We start from the raw sequence: 8,399 nt of genomic DNA on the forward strand, positions 1-8,399 counted from the left end.
TGTAAGGAGAGTGGTCGCTTTAGATAAGCTATTACCAGCAGGAGAGTGGGGTGGGAGGAGGTATTTTTTCATGCTTTGTGTGTATAAAAAGATCTTCTACACTTTCCACAGTATGCATCCGATGAAGTGAGCTGTAGCTCACGAAAGCTTATGCTCAAATAAATTGGTTAGTCTCTGAGGTGCCACAAGTACTCCTTTTCTTTTTGCGAATACAGACTAACAGGGCTGTTACTCTGAAACCTGAATACATAATATCATATAACACTGTCCTCTAGTGGCAAAATGAATTAATGACAACCTCTCTTTTCAGAGTAACAGCCGTGTTAGTCTGTATTCGTAAAAAGAAAAAAGAAAAGGAGTACTTGTGGCACCTTAGAGACTAACCAGTTTATTTGAGCATGAGCTTTCGTGAGCTACAGCTCACTTCATCGGATGCATAGCATATCGTGGAAACTGCAGAAGACATTATATACACACAGAGACCATGAAACAAAACTTCCTCCCACCCCACTGTCCTGCTGGTAACTAACAGCTTATCTAAAGTGATCATCAAGGAAGGCCATTTCCAGCACAAATCCAGGTTTTCTCACCCTTCCTTCCCCCCCCCCCCCACAGACACACATACAAACTCACTCTCCTGCTGGTAATAGCCCATCCCTCTTTGAAACCTCTCTTTATAATGCACATGATAATCAAGGTGGGTCATTTCCAGCACTAATCCAGGTTTTCTCACCCCCCCCCCCACACACACACACCCCCCTCCAAAAACCACACACACAAACTCACTCTCCTGCTGGCAATAGCTCATCTTACAATGTGCACAGCAATAATCCAAGTTTAACCAGAACGTCTTGGGGGGGGGGGGGGGTTGTAGGAAAAAAACAAGGGGAGATAGGCTACCTTGCATAATGACTTAGCCACTCCCAGTCTCTATTCAAGCCCAAATTAATAGTAACCTCTCTTTTAACCTCTCTTTTAAAACCTTTAAACTTTTTTCTAGCCTATATTTACCATCACTGTCTGATCACTATTTTGTTTTGTTTGCATCTAGCTACAAACATCGTTGTCCCTACTTCATAGTACATTTGTTAGCAGTTTTACTGTTTCCCATAGCAATACAGTGCAACATTGTTTTTATATACCATTTTTATACAAAGCATTATATTTAGGTGATAGGATAAATAAAAAGAGAACAATTTACAGAGTTGGGTACAGTGCTTTCAGAGAGAAAGAAAGGGAAAATGACAGATTGGAACTGATAACTTGATGATGTTTGTGGCAGGTTTTAAAGCAAGTTTTTACTTAAGAAAAAGTAATTTATAGAGTAAGTACAGCACTAATGTCACTGTAATCTAGCCTGGACTGTACTTCTGTCTCTGTATCTGCCACTGGTTTCTGTCTCTCGGCCTTGTCTATGCTCCAACTTCAGTTAGTCTGGGAAGAGACATGTTTGTTTTATAATTGCGTGGAATGCTGCGGACTGATCATCACTTAGATACTGCTTTTTTCTGCAACACTGACCTGCCCACCTTGAGAAAATATTTTGGCACCAAACACTTCAAAGAGAACTAAAAGCACTGGTACATCATGCATTATTTAAGAGTGTTGATGGTGATCTCTTCTCCAGCTCCTAAAGAATCTGTTTGTGAACTGCAGGGGTGAGGTCCCCTTGTTTCTTATAAAATATTGTTTTATACTTTTCCATCCCCATACACACCCTCTGTCTATCTGTGTATCCCCATACACCCACTCTGTCTATCTATCTATCCCCATACACCCCCTCTAGCTATCTCACCACATCCACCCACTCTGTCTATCCCCATACACCCCCTCTAACTATCTATCCCCTTACACCCCTCTACCTATCTATCCTCATCCACACCCTCTATCCATCTATCTATGTATCTACCCTCATCCACCCCCTCTATCTATTCACCCACATACACCCCATTATTTACCTACCCCCATCCCCTTACACCCTACTTATCTATCTGTCCCCATCCACCCCCTCTACTTATCTATCCCCATCCACTCCCTCTATCTGTCTAGCTATCTCTCTGTCCCCATACACCTCTTCTATCTGTCTAGCTATCCATCTATCCCCTTACACCCCCTCTACCTATCTATCCCCATTGACCCACTCTGTCTATCTGTCCCAATCCACCCTCTCTATCTATCCATCCATCTATCCATCCCCTTACCCCCACCATCTATCCCCTTACCCCCCACTTATCTATCTATCCCCAACCACCCCCTCTATGTATCTATCTATCCCCTTACACCCCCTCTACCTATCTATCCCCATCCCACCCTCTATCCATCTATTAATCTATCCTCATCCACCCCCTCTATCTATCCACCCACATACACCTCCTTGTCTACCTACCTATCCCCTTACACCCCCTCTACCTATCTGTCTATCTATCCCCATCCACCCACTCTATCTACCTATCCCAATACACTCCCTCTTTCAATCTATCCCCATCCACCCACTCTATCTGTCAATCTATCTATCCCCTTACACTCTACCTATCTATCTCCATACACCTGTTCCATCTATCCCCAAACACCCCCTCTAGCTAGCTAGCTATCCTCATCTACCCACTTTATCTGTCTATCTTTCTATCTATCTCTATACACCCCCTCTATCTATCTGTCTATCCCCGTACTCCACCTCTATCTATCCCCATCCACGCATTGTCTCTCTCTCTCTCCAAACACCCCCTCTAGCTAGCTAGCTAGCTATCCTCATCCACTCACGTTATCTATCTATCCCCATCCACCCACTCTATCTCTCTACCCCCATACACTCCCTCTATCTATCTATACCCATATACCCCTTCTATCTGTCTAGCTATCCATCTATCTGTCTATCTATCCCCATCCACCCACTCCATCTCTCTATCCTCATCCACCCACTCTATCTGTCTGTCTATCCCCATTCACCCCCTCTATCCATCTAGCTATCCATCTAGCCCCTTACACCCTATCTATCCATCCACTTACACCCCCTCTACCTATCTATCCCCATCCACCCATTCTATCTATCTATCCCCTTACCCAGCCCTCTACTTATCTATCTATCTATCCCTATCCACCCACTCTATCTTTCTATCTCTCTATCCATCCCCATACACCCCTTCTATCTATCTCTGTATCTATCCCCTTACACCATATCTATCTTGTGACGTTGCACTCCATAATGCTTTATAGAAATATGCTTATGAATGTAAATATGACATAATTGAAATATGTTTTATGCTACATATGCCATGTAACATATCTCTGCAAAGGTTGTGATGTACTGAATAGATTCATCCTATTTGTATGCAAGAATCATTTTTGTATTCGAAGTTATGAATATTGGCTGTGTACTTGTTTGATTTTAAGTAGCCTCAGTGAAGCATTTGGTCAGCTACTTGAGAAAAGCTATTCTCAGAAAGTGCCCAATCAAGAAACACTTAATCTGACAATAGACTTTGATAGATGCCAATCCACATCTGAGCTTTCCTGGGAACATTCCTGTAGAGAACTAAGTCATGCATGGACATGTGACTTGTCCAGGTGATTCCAAAACTCCATCTTGTAGAGGGGATTCTACACAGGGGGAGGGAGGGGTTTCCACCCACAAGAGAGAAACTACATAAAGTCCTGGGAGACCCCTCCATTTTGTCTTCAGGTAGCTCAAGAGATAGCCTCTCCACCCCCAAAGGATACCTGAAAGAAACTGGAACAAAGGACAGTAACCACACGGGTGTGAGTGATTGTTGGACCCAGACTAGAAGGAGACTAGTCTGTAAAAGATGCTTACTGGAACATCTCTGAGGGTGAGATTTTATCTGTAATCACTTTCTTACTGTATTAGGCTTGCGTGTTTTATTTTATTTTGCTTGGTAATTCGCTTTGTTCTCTCTGTTATTACTTGGAACCACTTAAATCCTACTTTCTGTATTTAATAAAATCACTTTTTACTTATTAATTAACCCAGAGTATGTATTAATACCTGGGGCGGGGGGGGGGGGCAAACAGCTGTGCATCTCTCTATCAGTGTTATAGAGGGCAAATAATTTTTGAGTTTACCCTGTATAAACTTTATACAGGGTAAAACGGATTTATTTGGGGTTTGGACCCCATTGGAAGTTGGGTATCTGAGTGTTGGAGACAGGAACATTTCTTAAGCTGTTTTCAGTTAAGCCTGCAGCTTTTGGGGGATGTGGTTCAGACCTGGGTCTGTGTTTGTAGCAGGCTAGCATGTCTGACTCAAACCAGACAGGACACTGAAGTCCCAAGCTGCCAGGGAAAATGGGCTCAGAGGTAGTTTCAGCACATCAGAGGGCAATTCTCAAGGGGCTTTCTGTGATCCAACCCGTCACATATCTATCTATCCCCATACCCACCCTCTACTTATCTATCCCCATCCACCCGCTCTATCTTTCTATTTTTCGATCTATGTATCAATCTATCTCTCCCCATCCCCCCCTCTACCTATCTTTCTCTCTATCTATCCCCATAGACCCCCTCTGCTTACACCCCCCTACCTCTCTATCTAACCCATCCACCCCCTCTATCTATCAATCCCTATATACCCCCTTTATCTATCTTTCTATCTAGCTAGCTCTCTAACTCTTGCCTGACAGGGGATAGATAGATAAAGTTTAGCTAATAGCAAGACAGAAACCGGTTACAGGTCCATGCTGGAGCTCCTTTGGGATTCTGGGACTCCATCTTGGTCACCTCTGCTGATGAGCTCTGTACTCACCTGCAGCTTGCCATGCTGGCCAAACAGGAAATTGAAATGCAAAAGTTTGTGGGCCTTTTCCTGTCTACCTGGCCAGTGCATCTGAGTTGAGAGTGCTGTCCAGAGTGGTCACAATGGAGCACTCTGGGATAGCTCCCGGAGGCCAATACCATTGAATTGTGTCCACACTACCCCAAATTCGACGCAGCAAGGCCGATTTCAGCGCTAATCCCCTCATCGGGGGTGGAGTAAAGAAATCAATTTTAAGAGCCCTTTAAGTTGAAAAAAAGGTCTTCGTTGTATGGACGGGTGCAGGGTTAAATCGATTTAACGCTGCTAAATTCGACCTCAACTTGTAGTGTAGACCAGGCCCCCATGTGTAGGCACGAAAACCGGATTGAGAAACCTGACTGCATCTCTTTGTCTCTCCCCAAGGGATGACGCCGAAGACTTGTGGTGCTGGGAATGGCCCCAGGAGAACGGGCTATAGGAACACAGCCAGGGTGGGGGAGGTAAGGATTTTCTGCCAGGGACTCCCACAGCTCAGGGACTGGGGCTGGCTGGGTGTCCTGGCAGATCCTGGAGACTGGCCATGATTCTGCTACTTATTTTTAGCTCCTAGACTTCCTCGTTCATCCAGTGGGAGAGGATGGCATTAAAGTTCCTGGGTTGGAGCCTGGCTAGTGGTTGTGTGTTCCATGGAGCCATTGCTACCTGGGATGAAGAGAATCCCTGGGTGGGTGAGATTTTGCAGGATTGTGTCTCTGGGTACCCAGCTCCTGTCACTGTCTCCCTGGCAGACCCATGGGTGTCTGAGAGGGGAGCCACTGGGTTGGTGAGTGGGCGGGACACACCCAGGTACTGCCTGACCAGATGGATCCTTGTTGGATTCCCTGAAAGGGGTGGGGGGTGGGGTTTGCCCAGTGCCATCACAAGTCAGGGAAGGGAACACCCCCCCCCCCGCAAGAACTATTGTGATGAGGTCATATTGTCCTTGTCATGTGGCAGTTTGACTTCCCCTTGCAACAAACCCAAATGCTGCAGCCACCAGACCCAGTTACTACAAACATCCCTAATGGGAGGTGTCATAAATAGAAAGGGAAGGGTAAACCCCTTTAAAATCCCTCCTGGCCAGAGGAAATCTCCTCTCACCTGTAAAGGGTTAAGAAGCTAAAGGTAACCTCGCTGGCACCTGACCAAAATGACCAATGAGGAGACAAGATACTTTCAAAAGCTGGTAGGAGGGAGAGAAACAAAGGGTTTGTGTGTCTGTCTACATTTTGTCTTTGCCGGGGATAGACCAGGAATGAAGCCTTAGAACTTTTAGTAAGTAATCTAGCTAGGTATGTGTTAGATTATGATTTCTTTAAATGGCTGAGAAAAGAATTGTGCTGAATAGAATAACTATTTCTGTCTGTGTATCTTTTTTGTAACTTAAGGTTTTTGCCTAGAGGGGTTCTCTATGTTTTGAATCTAATTACCCTGTAAGGTATTTACCATCCTGATTTTACAGGGGGGATTTCTTATTTCTAATTCTATTTTTATTAAAAGTCTTCTTGTAAGAAAACTGAATGCTTTTTCATTGTTCTCAGATCCAGGGGTTTGGGTCTGTGGTCACCTATGCAAATTGGTGAGGCTTTTTATCCAACATTTCCCAGGAAAGGGAGGGTGCAAGTGTTGGGAGGATTGTTCATTGTTCTTAAGATCCAAGGGTCTGGGTCTGTAGTCACCTAGGCAAATTGGTGAGGCTTTTTACCAAACCTTGTCCAGGAAGTAGGGTGCAAGGTTTTTGGGAAGTATTTTGGGGGGAAAGACGTGTCCAAACAGCTCTTCCCCAGTAACCAGTATTTGTTTGGTGGTGGTAGCGGCCAATCCAAGGACAAAAGGGTGGAATATTTTGTACCTTGGGGAAGTTTTGACCTAAGCTGGTAAAGATAAGCTTAGGAGGTTTTTCATGCAGGTCCCCACATCTGTACCCTAGAGTTCAGAGTGGGGGAGGAACCTTGACAGGAGGGGACCAGATGTTACTTGCTAGTGTCCGTGTGTTTGTACGTGTCAGGGTTCCCTCACCGCTTTGAACTCTAGGGTACAGATGTGGGGACCCACATGAAGGACCCCTTAAGCTTATTTCTACCAGCTTAGGTTAAAAACTTCCCCAAGGTACAAATCTCTATTTGTCCTTGGACTGAGGTATGCTGCCACCACCAAGTGATTTAGACAAAGAATCGGGGAAAGGACCACTTGGAGTTCCTATTCCCACAAAATATCCCCCCAAGCCTACACCCCCTTTCCTGGAGAGGCTTGAAAAATAAACAAGGTGAGCACAAACCAGACCCTTGGGTTTGTAGGACACTAAAAACTCAGTCAGATTCTTAAAAAACAGAACTTTATTATAAAGGAAAAAAAAGGTAAAAGAAGCACCTCTGTAAAATCAGGATGAAAGGTAAATTTACAGGACAATCAGATTCAAAACACATAGGATTTCCCTCTAGGCCAAACTTTAAAGTTACAAAAAGTAAACCAGGAATACACCTTCCTCTCAGCACAGAGAAAATCACAAGCCAAAAGAAAAATAAGCTAACGCATTCCCTTGCTAGTATTTACTGATTCTAATGGAATTGGATTGCTTGCTTCCTTGATCTGTGTCCGGCAAGCACTCAGAACAGACAGACCAAAACCTTCCCCCGCCCCCACCCCCAGATTTGAAAGTATCTTGTCCCCTTATTGGTCCTTTTGGTCAGGTGCCAGCCAGGTTACCTGAGCTTCTTAACCCTTTACAGGTAAAAGGATTTTGTGCCTCTGGGCAGGAGGGATTTTATAGTACTGTATATAGGAAGGTTGTTACCCTTCCCCTTATATTTATGACACGCCCCCCAAATCACAGATAGTGTTGGACAGCCAGTTCGACACTGGCTGTGATTTCTTCCTGGAGCTCTAGGAGAAAACAGAGTTAATAAGACACATGCACCTCTAAATATATTACCAAGTGTATAAAGACTAACAATATTTTCCACATCTCAAGGATGATTTTAACCAGTTGATTCTGGGAAACTCTCAAGGGAGAGTGCATCAGCCACTTTGTTAGAAGCTCCTGAGATGTGTTGTATTTCAAAATCAAAATCTTGGCAAGCTAAACTCCACTGAAGAAGTTTTTTGTTATTGTCCTTGACGGCGTGAAGCCACTTCAGCGCGGCATGGTTGGTTTGTACTTGGAAACGCCATCCCCAAACGTATGGGCATAGCTTTTCCAGAGCGTACACAATGGTGTAGCATTTCTTTTCGCTAACTGACCAGTTGCTTTCCCTCTCAGACAGCTTCTTGCTGAGAAACACGATAGGATGTAATTCTTGATCCGGTCCTTCCTGCATTAAAACTGCTCCCACACCACGCTCGGACGCATCTGTGGTTACTAGGAACGGTTTGTCAAAGTCTGGGGGCCTAAGCACAGGGTCAGACATGAGTGTCGCTTTAAGCTGGTTAAAGGCCTTCTGACATTCTTCGGTCCACTGAACGGCATTTAACTGTTTCTTTTTGATTAGGTCTGTCAGTGGGGCGGCGATTTGGCTGTATTGCGGTACAGATCGCCTGTAATAGAGGGCCAAGCCTAAGAAGGATTGGACCTGTTTTTTTTACTTTGGGACAGGCCACTTTTGGATAGCAT

Source organism: Natator depressus, chromosome 5 (assembly GCF_965152275.1).
Source record: "Natator depressus isolate rNatDep1 chromosome 5, rNatDep2.hap1, whole genome shotgun sequence".
NCBI lineage: Eukaryota > Metazoa > Chordata > Testudines > Cheloniidae > Natator > Natator depressus.